This window comes from Saccopteryx bilineata, chromosome X (genome assembly GCF_036850765.1).
Source record: "Saccopteryx bilineata isolate mSacBil1 chromosome X, mSacBil1_pri_phased_curated, whole genome shotgun sequence".
NCBI lineage: Eukaryota > Metazoa > Chordata > Mammalia > Chiroptera > Emballonuridae > Saccopteryx > Saccopteryx bilineata.
This window is the reverse complement of record NC_089502.1, coordinates 122,043,769-122,051,048: the sequence shown is the minus strand read 5'-3', so window position 1 is coordinate 122,051,048 and position 7,280 is coordinate 122,043,769. Positions and strand designations below refer to the sequence as shown.

Here is a 7,280-nt window from a genome sequence, read left to right as displayed (position 1 = left end):
TCTACCCTCCCCCTCCTCCTTCTCTCATTCTCTCTCTTCTCCTCCTGCAGCCATAGCACCATTGGTTCGAGCACAACATCCCTGGGCACTGAAGATGGCTCTGCGGAGCTTCTACCTCAGGTTCTAAAAAATAGCTCTGTTGTGAGCATGGCCCCAGACAGGGGTAGTCAGGTGGATCCCGGTCGGGTGCATATGGGAGTCTGTTTCTCTATCTCCTCTCCTCTCACGTGGGGGAAAAAATGCACTTGACTTTGAATCAGAAGATTTGAGTTTCTGACCTGATGCTTCTCTTTACAACAAGTGAACCTAGTGAAGTTACTCGACATCCTGGAATCTTATTTTTTCATCCATAAAACTAGGCAATGGCTTGCTTGAAGTGGTTGCTCAGAAGTTCAGATCAAATGTAGTATGTAGATAGGCTTTAGAAACAGTAAAGTTCTAAATGAATGTGTGGCATTGAAAGGCAAAAAAGAATGAAAAAGTATGAAGAGAAATGCTAAGTGGATAGTAGAATAACAATAATAAACATACACTGATAACTTACGATTTATAGAATCTGTGATAAATGATATGTGTATATCATTTTATATATATACATATTTTAAATTTTTATATACTTTTATACATAAATATGCAATTGCATATATTTACATATATGCTTATATTTTATATATAAAATATGTAGACAATTTACATTTTATATATAAAATATATTTATTATGTTATATATAAATTTATGAAATTTTAGTTAGGTTTCACAAGAACTTTTAAAGTAGGTAATATTATTTCATTTTACAAATGCGGAAAACTGAGGCTTAAAGAGGTTTAATTAGTTTTCCAAGTTTACATAATAGCAAATATCAAACTTAGACATTTTTATTTGCAAGTCTCTGTGCTTTCTTATGCACTTTTTTCTCCCTCTAAAACATACTGTAATTATTATAGTAATTTGGGGAAAACTAGAAGTAGTAGTCATGGGCAATCAAAAGCATATATTCCAATCCCAATTCTCTCATGAAATCACTTATCCAGCTAACCTATTTTACTTGTCACTTATATTCTCTGTGTTCAGCTCAGTAAATTGAGAAGGTTAATCTAGGTAATTTTTAGACTCTCCCCTAGCTCTTGAGTGACTGACTTGTCTCAGTTTCCCAGAGACTGTCCGAGTTTTAGCATGGAAAGTCCTGTGTCCCAGGAAATCCCGCAGTCCTGGGGTCTGTTAACCTTCTATGATTCCTAGTTAGGGAAAAGCTTTGTGAAAGGGGTCAGGCTTGAGCTAAATCCTGAAGGATTTTGTAGGCAGAAAATTAAATATTCCCATCAAATTAGATGTAAGACCAACAACATACAGAAGTACTGATTGGCAAGACACATAGACAAAAAGATGTAAGAGATAACATGGGAAACAAAGGCAGCATAGGGCCATGTTATGGGGAATTAAACAGCAGAATTTAGACTCCATCTGGATCTCAATGATGAGTCTTTATAGATCTAAGGAGTCTTTGTAAGGACAGTAACAATAATCACAAATACTTGTTGGGTGCTTACTGTAATCCAGGCACTACGCTAAACCCTTAATATACAGTGTGTCCGTAAAGTCATGGTGCACTTTTGACCGGTCACAGGAAAGCAACAAAAGATGATAGAAATGTGAAATCTGCACCAAATAAAAGGAAAACCCTCCTAGTTTCTGTAGGATGAGTGGCAGCATATGCGCATGCACAGATGATGACGTAACACCGTATATACAGCAGAGCAGCCCACGGCCATGCCTGTCGAGATGTGGACGGTACAGAGGAAAGGTCAGTGTGTTCTGTGGCTTGCTAAATTTGAATCCATGACCACAGTGCAATGTGAATATCGGTGCGTTTATAATGAAGCGCCACCACATAAGAATAACATTACTCGGTGGGGTGGGATAAGCAGTTGAAGGAAACCGGCAGTTTGGTGGAGAAACCCCGTTCTGGTAGGCCATCAGTCAGTGATGAGTCTGTAGAGGCTATACGGGATACCTACTTAAGGAACCCTAAAAAATCTGTGCGTGCCCACATCGAACTGCACTGAATAGGTCTGAAACTGGGAGAGTTTTCCTTTTATTTGGTGCAGATTTCACATTTCTATTGTCTTTTGTTGCTTTCCTGTGACTGGTCAAAAGTGCACCATGACTTTGCAGACACACTGTATATATTGCTCACAAAATTTAGGGAATATTTCAAAATGAATATGCAATAAAATATCCCCTAATTTTTGTGAGCAGTGTATTATCACTTTTAATTCTCCCCATAAGCCACATACTGCTACAATGATTAACTCAATTTTAATGGTGAGAAAGGTAAGAATTATATAATTTAAGGGAACTACTAAAAGTTACACAACTGGTATGTAGCAGAGCTGGGATTTGGCCTCTGCCCATTTCAGGTCAAGCCCTTAACATTTATGCTTCATTCTCATCCAATTCCTGCAATTCCTGCATACTTCTATTATGCTTGCTCAAATAATACCTCGCTTATTCTTTAACATATTTACTTCTAAGAGGGTGACTTAATTTACAATAGCTTTTATTGTTATTTTTAATTGAATTTATTAGGGTGATACTAGTTGACATAGTGGGTTTCAGGTTTTATTATTTTTTGAGACAATCACAGTGCTAAGGCAATTGATGGCAATGTAAATTAGAGTTTTGAGTTCATATGGAAATTGGCTGTCTCATGCAGATGGACAAACCCCTCACTGCCTTTTGGAAGGGTTACTACCAGCCACTGCCTACCATTTGCAGATGATCGTTTCCACTTATGTTTTCTCCAATTCTTCCAGTTTTTCTATGTAAAACCAAAGAAGGGATAATTTGCTTGGTTTAGCAACTGTTCGTATTTTCAATATAACTTTATATTTCCCTTTTTTGCTCAAGAAATAAAGAATCGAGGGACAATGTATCTCCTTCTAGCTGTTGATGATAACGCACACAATCTGGAAAATAGCCAGGCTTAGGAGATGTAATAAAGTTATAAAACAGAGAGGAGTTGGCCCTGGCCGGTTGGCTCAGCGGTAGAGCTTCGGCCTGGCGTGCGGGGGACCCGGGTTCGATTCTCGGCCAGGGCACATAGGAGAAGCGCTCATTTGCTTCTCCACCCCCCTCTCCTTCCTCTCTGTCTCTCTCTTCCCCTCCCGCAGCCAAGGCTCCATTGGAGCAAAGATGGCCCGGGCGCTGGGGATGGCTCCTTGGCCTCTGCCCCAGGCGCTGGAGTGGCTCTGGTCACGGCAGAGCACCGCCCCGGAGGGGCAGAGCATCGCCCCCTGGTGGGCAGAGCGTTGCCCCTGGTGGGCGTGCCGGGTGGATCCCGGTCGGGCGCATGCGGGAGTCTGTCTGACTATCTCTCCCCGTTTCCAGCTTCAGAAAAATACAAAACAAAACAAAACAAAACAAAAAACCAGAGAAGAGTCCAAGTGAATGTCATTTAATTTAAATATTTTTCTTCCCAGAAAAGGGACTATGTAGTCTGTTACACATACTTCTGTTGCAGTACAATTTTAAAGGAGAAAAAGAATGTAGAAAAGGACTCCTTTAGCTCATTTAGAAAAATACATTTACTTCCACACTGGTAGGGTAATGTGTGAAGGGAGAAAAATTACAAATAAATGTGATAACCATAATGAGGCTTAACAAATTTTCATATTTTACAGTAAATGGACTGATATTTTCCCCTACAATAACATTAGCTTAGTGAAGTTAGATACTTAAAAGTAGGCTATACTTTATATTTCATAGCTCTTTTAGAAAGTGAATATATATTTATTCTTGATTTTTCTCTCTATTAAGCACTCAATTGTGGAGAGATGGTAGTGTAAGGTAATTGATGGTTTGAAGTCATTCTATTCTACATTTTAGTATATTGGATACTAAAAGAAGGGAAAAATAACTACACATTAGAGCAATTTGCAAAAAAATAAAAATCTATGCCTTTATGATAAGCAGTATTATAGAAACCACTGTGGAGATAAAATAATATGCTTCAGTGACTTAATTCCATTCTACCAGTTGCATTAAATTCACAGAAATAGTGAAGTGATGTAATTAATTTTAGCTATTTCTGCTGAAGATGGTTATAATTCAAGTATACTTTATCTTTGAGATTAAGCTCTAGCATTTTATCTTATTCAGAAGTTTAGATTTCTCTTAAAAGTATTAGCTTAAAAAAAATCTAAAACTAGCTTCTAGTCTCCAGACTAAGCTAGTGCTGCCTGTCTACCCATCCATCCATCTGCAATATGAGTGGCCTATGTCTCTACAGGTCTACAGCACCTCAGTCACCAGTTGCCATGAAATCAAGTTAAATCAGAGCAAGGTGCCCACATCATGGGTGAGAAGTGCATCCAGTACCAGCTAGTGAACATCTCCCAGGACAATACCTTGTGAGATGAGATGTGAGTCTTGATGGGCAACCCCACCCCAGATGGTAAACAGGGGCCAGTACTGTGGCAATTAGGACCTCTTCATGGAGGCTGACACCAAACACGCTGCAGGAGTCCCTGAAACTGGCCTGAGCAAAAACCAAACTGGCCCATTGGATTCTGTCACCACATTCTTCAGGTATCATCGGCCATGAAGGATTTTGTTATTCCTTCTGACCTTGGAGCCCATTTCCCCAACCCCAGTCTCTCTACCTCCTCCCTCTAACTGTAACCTCCTCTCCTCCATTCAGGGGCAATATTCCTTACCCAGTAAGTAGTCTCAGAAATTTTCTTAAGCAACAGCCAAGTGCTGGCTGTCTTTAGCTGGAACCTGGGGCTGCCATCCTGCCTAGTACAGGCTCTGCAATTCCCAACCCAGAAGTACTCTAGAAACAATTAAATGTCCCATATATTGGGGGGAAAAAACTAGCCTTGGCCAGATAGCTCGGTTGGTTAGAGCATCGTCTCAATATGCAAAAGTTGCAGGTTCCATCCCCAGTCAGAACACATACAGGAATAGATCCTGTCTCTCTCTCTCTCTCTCTCTCTCTCTTTGCAAATCAATAATTAAATTTAATTTTTGAAAAAAGAAAAAACTAGTTTCTATCACCAAAATATAAATATATTAAACAAAACCTACTAAAACCAAGTGTCTCATCTCTGAACTTCAGAGTGTATATTCTTTGGAATTTTTCTGAAATTTATGTCCCCTAAGTCTCATTGACACTGTCTACATCTGTCTGTCCAGCATCGCCCATGGCTTCTAGCCAGTCTCAGCTTGGCTCCTGTTTAGACTGCTACACAAGAGAATTTAGCTTTTGCATTTCAGCATGAGCTCCTCACCTTCACATATTCCTGTTCCTACTTTCTGAAGTCTCCTGCCACATGGTCTCTACATCTTTCCTTACGGATCTTCCCCTGTAGCTTCTTCTTAATCTTGGTTTATTTTGTCAGCCTTTAATTTGGGAGTTAATGGATTGTATTAGTTTCCTTGTTTCGCCACTAATGTTTCTGTTATTGTTTTGTGTGTTTTCATGTACAGAAAAAAAGAAAAGAAGATGGCGAACTACAGTACTGGGGTAATTTAATGTGAGATGTGGTTGAACATGTTGATCATCATGAAGAAATTAGTAACCAAAAATAATATAATAAATGTAATCAAATTATAGCCCTATAAAAACTGATATGTTTTGAAATAAAATTGTACGTCCATTAAGAACTGGGTTAACTAGGAGAAAATGTTGAGAAAGCACCTTATTTACTAAGACAGATATTTAAAACTAAAAAACAGGCCCTGGCAGGTTTGCTCAGTGGATAGAGTGTCAGCCCAGTGTGTGGATGTCCCGGGTTCAATCCCTGGTCGGGGAACACATAAGAAGCAACCATCTGCTTCTCTTCCCCTTCCTTTACCCCCTCTCTCCCTCTTTCCCTCTCGTATCCAGTGACTTAGTTGGTTCAAGCATTGGCCCCAGGCATTGAGGATAGCTTGATTGGTCCAAGGGTCAGCCTCAGGTGCTGAGAATAGCTTGGTTGATTTAAGCATTGTCCCTAGACAGGGGTTCCCAGGTGAATCCCAGTCCAGACACATGTGGGAGTCTTTCTTACTATCTTCCTTCCTCTCACTTTAATAATAATAATAGTAATAATAATAATAATAAAACTAAAAAACACATATAGGCAGTTTCTTGGATGAGTTGAGTTAAGAGGGGTAAAATGATCAAATAGCTTCCTTTGCCCACATAAATGTCCTTTAATATCCAAAACATATCATTCTTGCTTGGATTTCAGATCTCTTCTTATATGACCATGTCTCAAAGCTTTTTCAGGTACTTTTAGCTATAAAGGCTTAATATCTAAAATCTAAATCTGAGCCTCTCACTCAACTTATAGGTTCTCCTTGTTCTCCAGCTTTGGCTGAAATGAGAAGGAAGAGGAGGAGGTGGGTGCAGAGAGGGAGAGGAAGGAGTGGGAGATGGGGAGGGGAAAGGGAAGGGGATAGAGGAGGGCAACAGCATCAGAACCACCAGCAGCTGCATGTAAAGTGACTTGAGGCTTCAGCTGGAAACTAGTATAGTACACTGCCACTTTACTTTTTTTTTTTTCTTTTTCATTTTTCTGAAGCTGGAAACAGGGAGAGACAGTCAGACAGACTCCCGCATGCGCCCGACCGGGATCCACCCGGCACGCCCACCAGGGGCGATGCTCTGCCCACCAGGGGGCGATGCTCTGCCCATCCTGGGCATCGCCATGTTGCGACCAGAGCCACTCTAGCGCCTGAGGCAGAGGACACAGAGCCATCCGCAGCGCCCGGGCCATCTTTGCTCCAATGGAGCCTTGGCTGCGGGAGGGGAAGAGAGAGACAGAGAGGAAAGCACGGTGGAGGGGTGGAGAAGCAAATGGGCGCTTCTCCTCTGTGCCCTGGCCAGGAATCGAACCCGGGTCCTCCGCACGCTAGGCCGACGCTCTACCGCTGAGCCAACCGGCCAGGGCTACACTGCCACTTTATACTGCATTCTTTTAGACAAAGAAGTCATAAAGCCAGCCTGTATTCAAAGGTTTGGGAAATAGGACTACAAAAGACTACAAAGGTTTGGGAAGTAAATGCCTCTCTATTGCTGCAAGATTACATTGCAAATGGCTTAGATACTTGAAGGATAAGGAATTGAAGACATTATTGCAATCAATATACCACAATTGTTTCAATTGTTTTTGCTGCTACTTTGGAGACTACTCCTCCAAACCCACCACAGTATATCTTAGCATGGGAAATGTCCCTTTCATCTGGCAACTTTACCACTCTCTCCTCAGCTCCTGCTTTTAGTGGTACCTCA

The 7,280-nt window shown here is 40.9% G+C and overlaps 1 pseudogene; it reads left to right on the top strand.

Moving 5' to 3' along the window:
- The first annotated feature begins 4,277 nt into the window (after positions 1-4,277).
- Positions 4,278-4,542, top strand: LOC136316975 (SH3 domain-binding glutamic acid-rich-like protein 3 pseudogene; annotated as a pseudogene).
- Positions 4,543-7,280: the final 2,738 nt, after the last annotated feature.